An 11,615-nucleotide genomic window follows, 5' to 3' on the forward strand; every position below is an offset into this window, starting at 1 on the left:
GGTTATGGAGTTTGAGGGATACGGGAAGGTGATGGGTTGCTGAATTTTTATGAGTTTTTTTTTCTGTATTCTATCTACATTTTATTAGTTAATTTAAGTGTTGATTAAATATGATTGGTGGGTAAGTGTTTAATGACATCATATGATGTCATAATTGGTATTTTCTTCCATTTTTTTTTTCTTCTCTTCTCTACTCATTTTTAATTTAATTTTTAGCATTATTTATTCACATTTTATATTATAATAATTATTTACTTAACTGGACAAGTCGGCCAAAAATCACCTCTGAAGGCGAAATGACCAAAATGCCCTCCGTTTGGCTCAACGGGCCAAAATTGTCTGTACCGATTGAAAAAATTTTCTAAATATTTTCTTGGAATTCTAATGCCATAGGAACCTCAATGACCCTTCTCTGGAGTCCCAAAAATTATTTTATGAATTTTCTATCGGGTCTAGGGCTCCTAGTTGCAAGAACCGCAACTTCCCACTGGGTTACCCATCGCTTGGGCATCAGCTCATTTTACTTGGTTGTATTTTATTTCTAAAATTTTTTCTAAATTTTTCTTATTAATATTTGAGTTAATTATGGTTTCTCACTTTAGTTTAAATATTTTTTTCGGACGTTCTAGCTATTCGGATTGACACTGGTCACCGGAACAGTAGAATGTACGGAGTTGCTACAGGGAGGGTGTTACATTTTATACAACTGCTCAAATAATTTACATACATATTATTACATACATACATCAAAACCTGTGTACATGCGTATACCTATGATATACCTGGAGCTGATTTAAATGTGCCTTCAAAGAAGCTTACTCAATTGCTCTATGCTCTTTTCACCTGCGACATCATACAAAGTGTAACACCCCTATATTCGGTAGTGCGTTCTACTATTCCGGTGACCAGTGTTGTCCGGATAGCTAGAATGCCTAGAACTACACTTGGATATGAGTGAGGAGGCATAAAATAATGAAATACAAGAAAAGAAAATACAAGAAAAACAAAGGAAAAAAATCATAGCAATGAAATGTAATCAAGTTAAACGAGCCGAGAACCCTAGCGATGGGTGATCGCATCGAGAAGTCGCGGCGTGGACTGTTGACTAGCCCTGGACCTCGGGGAACCCTAGAAAATATTTTTAGGACTTAAATAAATGTCTATTGAAGTATAAATACCATTAGAAATATCAAAAAAAAAATTAATTAATTAGTACAAAGAAAAGTGAGAAATCGAAAAACGGACAAAACTCGGTGTTACTGAAAAATCGGGAATGCAACCCGAACAGGGCATTGTGGTCATTTGACACCCCGAGTTGTCTTTTGACCTAAAGTTCCATTAAAAATAAATAATATTACACTTGGAAAATATCATGAAAAATTAAATTAGTGGTACCTAATATAAATAGCAAAAATGGGGAGTTAAATGTGGGAAAATGAAACTTTGAATAAATAAACAATTAAACAACACTTAGTGCTCCACTCACCCACCAAAGTGGACCACTTATTCATCAATGTGGACAGCAGATTCATCTTCATCTTCAACCTCTCAATTTCAGCTGAAACCAAGAAAAACAAACCTCCATTGCCCCATGGGTTGAAAGCTCCATGCAAGTGTGATCCAAGCTCCTTTCTTGGCACTTCCCTTTATTAAAAGTTGTCCATACACCTTGGGCAGTAGATAGGCAACAAGAAGACCAAGTTTTGGAGAGGTTTTGAAGAGTTTCCAAATTGGTAAGTATGTGTTTTTTATTATTGCTTCATTAAAGTTTGTAAGGATGTTATGGGTACTTGAATTGTGGAGAGATTTTTGAGGTTTGATGTTTAAATTGAGATGTGTACTTTTGGCAGCCATGGAAACTCCTTAAGGGCAGTTTATTATTGCTTGTAAATGGTAGATTAAAGGGTTGATTATGTGTTTATATGTGTAGAAATAAATTGGGTGATGTATACTAAGTATATTGTGAATGTACACTTGAATTTGGAAGCTCGGAAATTAATGGAGAGAGGTGAATCAATCGGCAGCTTGAATGGTGAACCATAAAAATGTTATTTCATGTTTGGTTTATGGAATATTAATGTTGAATTGTGGTACTTGTTATGGCAGCTTGTGTATATGTATGAAGGTGTGAGGTTGGACATGTAAATGAGCTAGGTTAGGTGATTGAATTGTTTGTAATTTGAGCTTGAAAAATTCTGTACTATATGGTGCATATTGAGGGTGATTATAAGCTGCCAAATTGACCAACAATGTGTTGTGAAATGTGTTTGTGTTATGGTACAAAACAGAAATGGCATGAATGTGTAACTTGGTAAGTGTTAAAAGTGTATTTGGTATGTAATGAAGAGTGTTGCTATAGGGCAGTGTGCATTTTAGCTTAGAACCTTAAGTGTGTGGCTCTAATTGGTATGAGACCAATTGAAGGTGAAATTAGACACAAAATCTGCCAACTTTCGTGAAGGATGCTTACAAAAATTCTGCTTGTAAGGTAGCTTGAAAAATGACCAAATCCGGATTAGTGCAATTAAGGCCTGAAAATTGACCATTTTGGGCAGCAGTTAGTTTTTAGGCCATAACTCACTCAAAACAGGTCCAATTGACCTGAAATTTTTATCATGAATAGTTGAGACATATATCTACAAGTTTTATGAAGACACCAACACCCATAAATGACCATAGGCAAGTCAAAAAGCTTGCAAAATTCAGGTCCAAAAACTGGCCGAACCTAAAATGACCTAAAATGACCAATTTTGATGCATTTTGACCAGCAATGGTAAAATGACAATAACTTGTTCTAGTAAACTCAGAATGACCTGAAATTTTGCCCCGCGTGCAATTAGACATAGATCTACAAGTTTGTAGTTTTGACCAAAACTCGAAAACCGAGGGAACTTAGTCATCCGGTTAGGTCAAATTAGTATACCGGGATCCGACAAATTGCAATAAAACGCAATATACATGGAAATGAATTTGGTAACATGTACCAATACTAAAAGGCTACAAATGTGATATATTGTTAACATTAAAACCTAAGTCACCTAGACTGCATCGAGAGTCAACATATTAGGTTGACTAAGGAAATAATAGAATTCAATAAATTAATTATTGAACCTTATTCTTAGAAACAGTTTAAATGAGTACTAAAACACTTCAAATTGTGTTTCTCAGTTAGCAAAGACTCAGAGAAAGGGAAGGAAACACTGAGTCAAGGCCAGGAGACAGTTATCAGAGGTTTGTGCACAACAGTTATTTCTTTTGAATTTTTCAATTGAAATAAATTATGACTATTTGTATATTATTGTTTTAAATTGTGGAAATGTGTTTGAATGGATACTTATTGCTTGAAAAGCATTGTAAATGGTTTGAAACTGTGAAAAATTGTTTGAATGATATTGATGGATACTTATTGATTGAAAAGCATTGTAAATGGTTTGAAACCATAGCTATCATGTATATTCATTGAATTCCTCGCTAGCTTGTCTAGTGGGACGAATTGAATTCCCTCTCTGGCTGAAGTGTTGAGGTGTGTGCCTGTTGAGGACGAATAGGATGAGTACTCAAATTTTTGGTAGCTAGCTATGTTATTCCTCATTGGCCATCAGCTTTTGGGATGAATTAAATTCCTCACTAACCATCGGCTTTTGGGACGAATTGAACTTTGGAACATGATTAAGCTGTGTGTGATTTATTGATATGTATTGTGAGATTGTGAAATGGAGTTTAAATTCTTATTGACATTCACTGTCTTTTGAATTTAACCATGTTTTGATTTATTGACATTCATTGTGAGATTGTGAAATGGAGTTTAAATTCTTTATGACATTCATTGTCTTTGAATTTAACTATGGTTTTAAGTATCCACTATTTATATGACTTATGATTTGCGATTTAAAGTTGTATTTGGTTAATGTTGTGCACCACTGAGACATTGTCTCAATGATAGCTTTTCATTGCTATCGCAGGTAGACAAACGGATAGGGCAGCAGACTAGGCTGCTAGGGCAACACACTGAGAGATCATCGAGTATATTGAGTATACCATATTTTGCATTTTATACTGTAATATATGTTCACTGTATGTATATAGTGTTCTTGGTTTTGAGCAGTTGTAAACTAAAATTATACATTGAAGTTGTAAAATAAATTGTGAATTATTTTGGCTTGTGAAATTTGTACTATATTTCTTTTATCTCATCCATTGGAAATATTGAAAAAATTTATTGTGGATTTAAGTTGAGAAACATATTGTGTTGATTAACTGTTGGAGTTGAGATTGAGAAATATATTTGAAGTGCTTTTTACAAGTTTTTTGAAGAACTGTTTTGTTCAAAATACAGATGGCACTCCGCCAAAATTTTTACAAAAATTACCAATAATTCAAATGTATTAGCTGTTTCACTTTAGTTTAAAAAAATTTTTAACACCTGTAAATAGTGCTCACTACTGTAAAAAGAAGTAAGAAAAGTTTTAAAATCCCTTATAGTGTATTTAATGGGTTATCAGTAGACGAAGTTGGTAATTCATTAGGTATACTACAGGATCATGTTATGCCTTACAGAGGGGTAGGGTGTGACACAAAGCTATCGTTGAGTGGTGAACTCAGTGGTGTACAACTATAACTTAAAACATAGTTCAATATACCTTAGCAAAATTACAGCAAATAATTTGGAAAACAGGATACTCATCAAATTCAAAAAATCAAATTATTCATTGCCAATAACATAATCATTTCTATGAAATGACTTTGATCACGAAATTCAATTTATTAAATCACAACCAAACATTTAAGGTAATTCTAATAAAACTAATTATACATAAATCATAATTGAAATCACAATTCTTTACTATTCAAAACCATTCTTTATCTCAAAATCCATTCTTTATCTCACTAACTATGCAAGACTAATCCGAAAGAGCCATCTTCGGGGTGATTCTAACTCCCTACGGTCGGGGAGGTCGAATCGGATTCTAACTACCTATGGTCGAGGAGGTCGAATCATCGTGCACAGTACACACCACAATAATGAATCTTCTAAAAGGGCCATAACATAAAACTTAGATCTAATCTCTATAAGAGAATAATCTGAGCCTGTGCACATACCATGGTAATCAAAACACAACTAACTCCATTGTCTTCTCAATAAATGAGAGAGACGGGCAATAACCTTGTCAAGCATCTATAGTGAGATATAAAACAATATCACAATCCTTTTAGTGAGCATAAATCACAATACAATTCGATTCAAAGTCAATTCCAATATCCAATAATTTTTATGCTCATCACAATTCAAATTATAAATTTACATTTTTCCATGCAAATTGCCCATCACAATTCAAAACATGTGCTATCACAATTTTCCAAAACATAATTTATTCAATCACAACAATGATTAATACTTGTGGAAATACCATTTCACAAAGCTAAATTCATACATACTATAACAATTTCAATAATCATTGAATTAAATCCAATGCTTATTAAACATAATACATAAGAAAAATGTCATTTAATCATATGAAATATTCAAAACAAAATCAGTTAAAAAATTAGTTGTGCACAAACCTCTGATAAATGTCTCTTCCTCCTGACTCAGTGTTTCCTTTCCCCTCCTAATTCGTTGCTAACTGAAACACACAATTTGAAGTGTCTCAGTACTCATTTAAACTGTCTCTAAGAATAAGGCTTAATAATTAACTTATTGAATTCTATTATTTTCCTTAGTCAACCTAAAATGTTGACCCTCAATGCACTCTAGATGAATTAGGCTTAATGTTTCCAATATGTCACATTTTATAGCCTTTTCGTGTTGGTACATATTACCAAATTCACTTTCAAGTATATTGCATTTTTTTGTAATTTGCCGGATTTCGGTATACTATTTTAACCTAGCTGGACGACCTAGTTGCCTCAGTTTTTGGGTTTTGATCCAAACTACAAACTTGTAGGTCTATGTCTTATTGCACGCAGGGCAAAATTTCAGATCATTCTGAGCTGTGTAGACCAAGTTATGGTCAATTTACCAATGCTGGACAGAATGCATCAAAATGGTAACTTTAGGTCATTTTTAGGTCACTTTTGGTTCGGTCAGTTTTCGTACCTGAACTTATGCAAGCTATTTGGCTTGGTTCCGGCCATTTCTTGGCTTTGGTGTTAAGAATTGTAGATCTATGTCTAAACTATTCATGGTAAAAATTTCAGGTCAATTTGACTTGTTTTGAGTGAGTTATGGCCAAAATACTAACTGCTGCCCAAATGGTTAATTTTCAGGCTTTCAAGTCACTAATCCAGATTTGGTCATTTTTCAAGTCACCTTCTAAGCAGAATTTTGGTAAGCTTCCTTCATGAAAGTTGGCACATTTTGTGCCTAGTTTCACCTCCAATTGGTCTCATACCAATTGGAGTCACACACTTAAGGTTCTAAGCCAAAAAAACATATACTGCCCTACTACACATTGTTCATCCTTTAACAATTACACATTCCACACTTACCAAGTTAACTCTTCCATGCCAATTCTGGTTGTACCATACCATTAACACATTTTACTTCACATTTTTGGTCATTTTGGCAGCTTGTAACCACTCTCAACATACACACTATAATACAGAATTTTCCAAAGTCCCATTTACAATAATTTAACCACATGAACATACCTCATTTTTATGTCTAAACCCTAACAATTAAACACACACATGCTGCCACCATAAGCAACATAATTCAAAAAACCATTCCATGAAACTTAAACACTTCAATCTTCTTCATGAGGCTGCCACAAGTTTACACATACCCATCAACCTCCATTTGCAATTTTCAAGCTTACAAATCAAACCTTACACATGGAATTCAACTATAATACAATCAAACATTTAAATCATTATTCAAACCACTATTTACATGCAAGAATAAGCTATTCATAGTGATGTTCCATGGCTGCCAAAATGTACATCTCCATAAATTCATCAAATTTCACAAATTCTTCCATAAATCAATTACCCACAACCTTGGTTACACTTTTAAAGGATCAATAATTGAAAACACTCACTTACCACTTTTGAAGTTCTTCAAAACCTCACCAAAACTTAACTTTCATACTGCCTATCTATTGCCCATAGTGTGAGGATCAAAATTAGTGAAGTGAGCTTTGGTGTTTGAGTTGAAAATGGTGGAGGTTAGGAAGCTTTTACAATTTCGGCCACGGAGGATTTAAAGGAACTCACTTCGGCATGGAGAAGATGAAGGTTGAAGATGAAGTGCTTAGTGGACATACACATGTCCCTTAGTGCTTTTATACCTCCACTCATCCTTAGTGTAATTAATTAAATAATCAAGTTTTAATATTTCCACTTAGCACTTCTAATTTTTCCCTAATTACATATTTATACATAATTTCATTTTTCATGTGATTTTTAAAATTTAATATTACTTAGTTTTTATTGACATTTAAGTCAAAAGTCCACTCGGGGTGTCAAATGACCACAATGCCCCTGTTCGGGTTGCATTCCCAATTTTTTGGTAACACCGAGTTTTGTAGTTTTCTCGATTTCTCGTCTTTCTTTGTACTAATTAATTAATTTTTCTTTGATATTTCTAATGACATTTATACTTCAATAGACGTTTATTTATGTCTTAAAAATATTTTCCAAGGTTCCTCGCGGTCCAGGGCTAGTCAACGGTCCTCGCTGCAACTTCCCAGCGCGATCACCCATCGCTATGGTTCTCGACTTGTTTAACTTGGTTACATTTCATTGCTATTATTTTTCCTTTGTTTTTCTTGTATTTTCTTTTCTTGTATTTCATTATTTTATGTCTCATCACTAATATTTAAGTGTAGTTCTAGGCATCCTAGCTGTCTAGACTACACTAGTCATCGGAACAGTAGAACGCACTACTGAACATTGGGGTGTTACACCTTTTCTATTACACATAAATACATTATGTAAACAGAAAAGTGAAATTGCCTTTTATTAATAAAATATGTACTAGATACATACTAAATGATATGCTCTAAGGCATACTACTAACAATCTCCCACTTGCACTAGAGCCATTCATTATAATATCTTAGATCCATCTTCTCAAGATGTCGGTCTAACTGAGCTTGTGACATAGGTTCATGAATGAATCAGCTGAATTTTCAGCTAATACTAATTTTTGCATGGCTATATCGCCTCGCCCAACTATTTCTCTGATAATGTGATAGCGCCTTTCTATGTGTTTAGATTTCTAGTGGGACCGGGGTTCCTTATATCCAAATAGCTTCTTTTGCAAAGATTCGATGCAAAGAATGTACTCGACCTCGTAGTGGAATCGATGAGTCGATTTCTATTTGAAACTCTTCCAACTGACTGCACCTCCATTACAAATGAACACAAAACCAGAGATAGACTTTCTATCATCGATATCTGATTGGAAATCAGAATTAGTAGAACCATCCAACTGCAAGTCACCACCTCCATAAATTAAGAATAAATCCTTAGTTCTTCTCAAGTACTTAAGGATATTCTTGACAACTATCCAGTGTTCCAAACCTGGATTGGATTGAAACCTGCTAGTCAAACTAACATCATATGCAATATCCGACCTAGTACACATCATTGTATACATCAAACTTTCAATAGTCGAAGCATATGGAATCCTGGCCATTTTATCTCTTTCTTCAGGTGTCCTTAGAGACATCTCTTTAGAAAGGTGGATACCATGTCTTATTGGTAACAATCCTCTCTTGGAATCAAGTATGTTAAACCTCTTTAACACCTTTTCCAAGTATAGAATTTGGGATAAACCAATTATTGTTTTCGCTCTGTCACACCCTAGTCCTCATAAGATGTAACATTCTCCCATAGTACACCTAATGAATTACCGTATTTCGCCTACTGGTAACCCATTAAATATACTATAAGGGATTTTAAAACAATTTTTGTTCATTTTTAAATTGGTGGGTAAAATTTTTTTTTCAGATTTTAAAAACCTTTATTTAAAATCCAAACATAAATTAAATTTTTAGATATTTAAAATCTCCGCAATTTTTATAAAAATTTCAGCAGAGTGCCGTCTGTATTTTGACAAAACAGTTCTTCAAAACCTGAAAATAAAAACACTCCCAATTTTTTTCTCAATCACAACTCCATTATTCAATCTCATTTCACAAAACAACACAAGCAACTCAATACACAGTTTAAATTAAATCAAACATTGAAACCTCTTATTAAGGTAACAAAATTAATATTTACATTCATGGGATCATTAAAAATTTAGTAGTGCAAAACTTTATAAATACATAAAATCTTAAGATAACCTTATAATAATTTGTACTTCATTACAATCCAAAAATATATTACAAAAGAGTTGGTACAAATGCTCAAAGTAAATTTCATACATACAATTACAGAATTGCATCAAAATCTAAAGTACAAGGGTATACCTATGATATACCCGAAGATACTCTCACTGTGCCTTTTTGTAATCTTGCTCAGCTGCTTTATATTTTCTTTCACCTGCGATAACATACAAAGCTATCATTGAGTAGTGAACTCAGTGGTGCACAAACTAATAATTTAAAACTTAATACAAGTTATGCTTGACAATTCATAACTAAAAATTTAAAATTTTTAAATTCTTCAAAATTCATAACATTCAGAAATCAATATTTTAATTCATATAAATTATTCATTTGAATAACATTTTGATCAAATAGCAACTATTTATCTACATTTCTTTTAAATCCCGAAACAATACAAAAATATTTTGAATCACTGACAAATTATTTATTTCAACCACAATTTATCAAACTATGCATAATTTAAAGGGCGTTGCCAACAATTCACATAGTTGAACCCATGATCCAAAATTCAAATAGATGCCGTGTTGTACACCACGACATTTCACACTCTCCTAATAACCGAGGCTAAAAGGGAGGAACAAAGACTAGCTAGTATATATGAGTACTCATTCAAACTCTTCCTCAACTGGCAAGCCAGAGAGGAAGGAACTCACCCCATCTAGTGGAGGAGATATCTCACTAGACAAGCTAATGAGAATTTACAACATATTTTGCCATTTCAACTGTGGTTTCAAATCATATTCAAAACAATTTCTATTTACAAAGTGTTTACAAATCATCAACATATTTAATCATCATAAATTCATGCTCAAGGTTGGCAACACATCAAACTTAAAATTTACAATCCTCAAAACCATGCAATAAATCCTTAAATGCAGAAGAAAATTTACATTTAATTTATACAATTTCATTCAACAAATTAAAATCCTCAACACAACAAAATTATAAATCATAAAATAAACTTATTCAAATCAATTTAGAAGTGAAAAGTAACAAAATAGTTAGTTGTGCACAAACCTTATACGAGTCGCCTCTTGGCCTTGACTTGATGTCTCGAGTTCTTTCCCGGTATTCTTTTCCACTGAAACACACAGTTTCACAGTGTTTCAATATCACCATTTATCATAACTCCAAAAATAAATTCAAATCTACTTATACCTAGCTTTAATATGCTAAACTTGACGTTCTTTAAAATTTGTATTTTAGGGTTACTATTCATGACACTATTCAAGTCAATTTATTGACTTTCTAATGCTTAATAGGTATGGGAATTCTAATTTCACCCACATACCACATTTTGGTTACCTAATTTGTTGGTTTTGGTTGTTTTCTCAAATTTTAAGTATTTTAAGCAAAATTGCAAATTTTCAGTTTTGGTGTCTTATGTTACACTGTTCCATTGGTCATGTTGCTATTAGAATTTGGCTATGTTTTCTTCATAGAAATTGTTCCTTATTGTCTTAACTTTATTCTCCTTTTTGAATCACTCCAATTGGAGTTTTATAGCTCAAGTTATAGTCATTTGAATCATGGCTGCCCAATTGGTCTAACCCAGATTTTTTGGGCAAATTTTGGGTTCTGGCAGTTTTAGGTCACCAATTGTGGGTGACTAAATGACTTGGTTAAGGGCATAATTTGGGTTTGTGTTCTTCATGAAAGTTTTAGGTCTATATCTCAGCTTTCCACTGGTAAACTTTCAGGTCATTTAGACCTGCCTAGCCCAAGTTATGGCCAAATGAACAAACACTGTTCATTTGGTTATTTTTGTACAGGTCAGATTGCCTAATCCGGTTTTGGTCACCTTTTGGGCATGATTCCTAAATGAAAAATGTTCCATTTTGTGTCTATTTTCATTCCCAATTGGCCTAACACCAATTAGACGTGTAAATTTTTAGTTTTGGTCCCTGAAAGGGACCTTGGTCCTGCTGCCTACAGAATGACCATTTTCAATCCGAATTTAAACTCACTTCTAACACTTCAAACACATCTCAATTGATCACAAATGACCATTTTTCATCTCAAACAAGGTCAAACACACCATTTGACCAATTCTCACATTTTTTCCTCCCAAACCCTAGGTGCCAAACCCTAATTTTCATGCAATTCAAATCTAATGCATTCCAATCACCAATACATAGTTTACATACATAATTCAACTTAAACACCCATTCAAATACATCAAATTCATTCATTCTCAAACCCTAACCTACTGCTGGCCAAATTTCTATTTAGTCCACCATGCTTGATTTTGTTTAATTTTTCCACAATTTCTAGATTA

This window comes from Hevea brasiliensis, chromosome 9, assembly GCF_030052815.1.
Source record: "Hevea brasiliensis isolate MT/VB/25A 57/8 chromosome 9, ASM3005281v1, whole genome shotgun sequence".
NCBI classification, from domain to species: domain Eukaryota; kingdom Viridiplantae; phylum Streptophyta; class Magnoliopsida; order Malpighiales; family Euphorbiaceae; genus Hevea; species Hevea brasiliensis.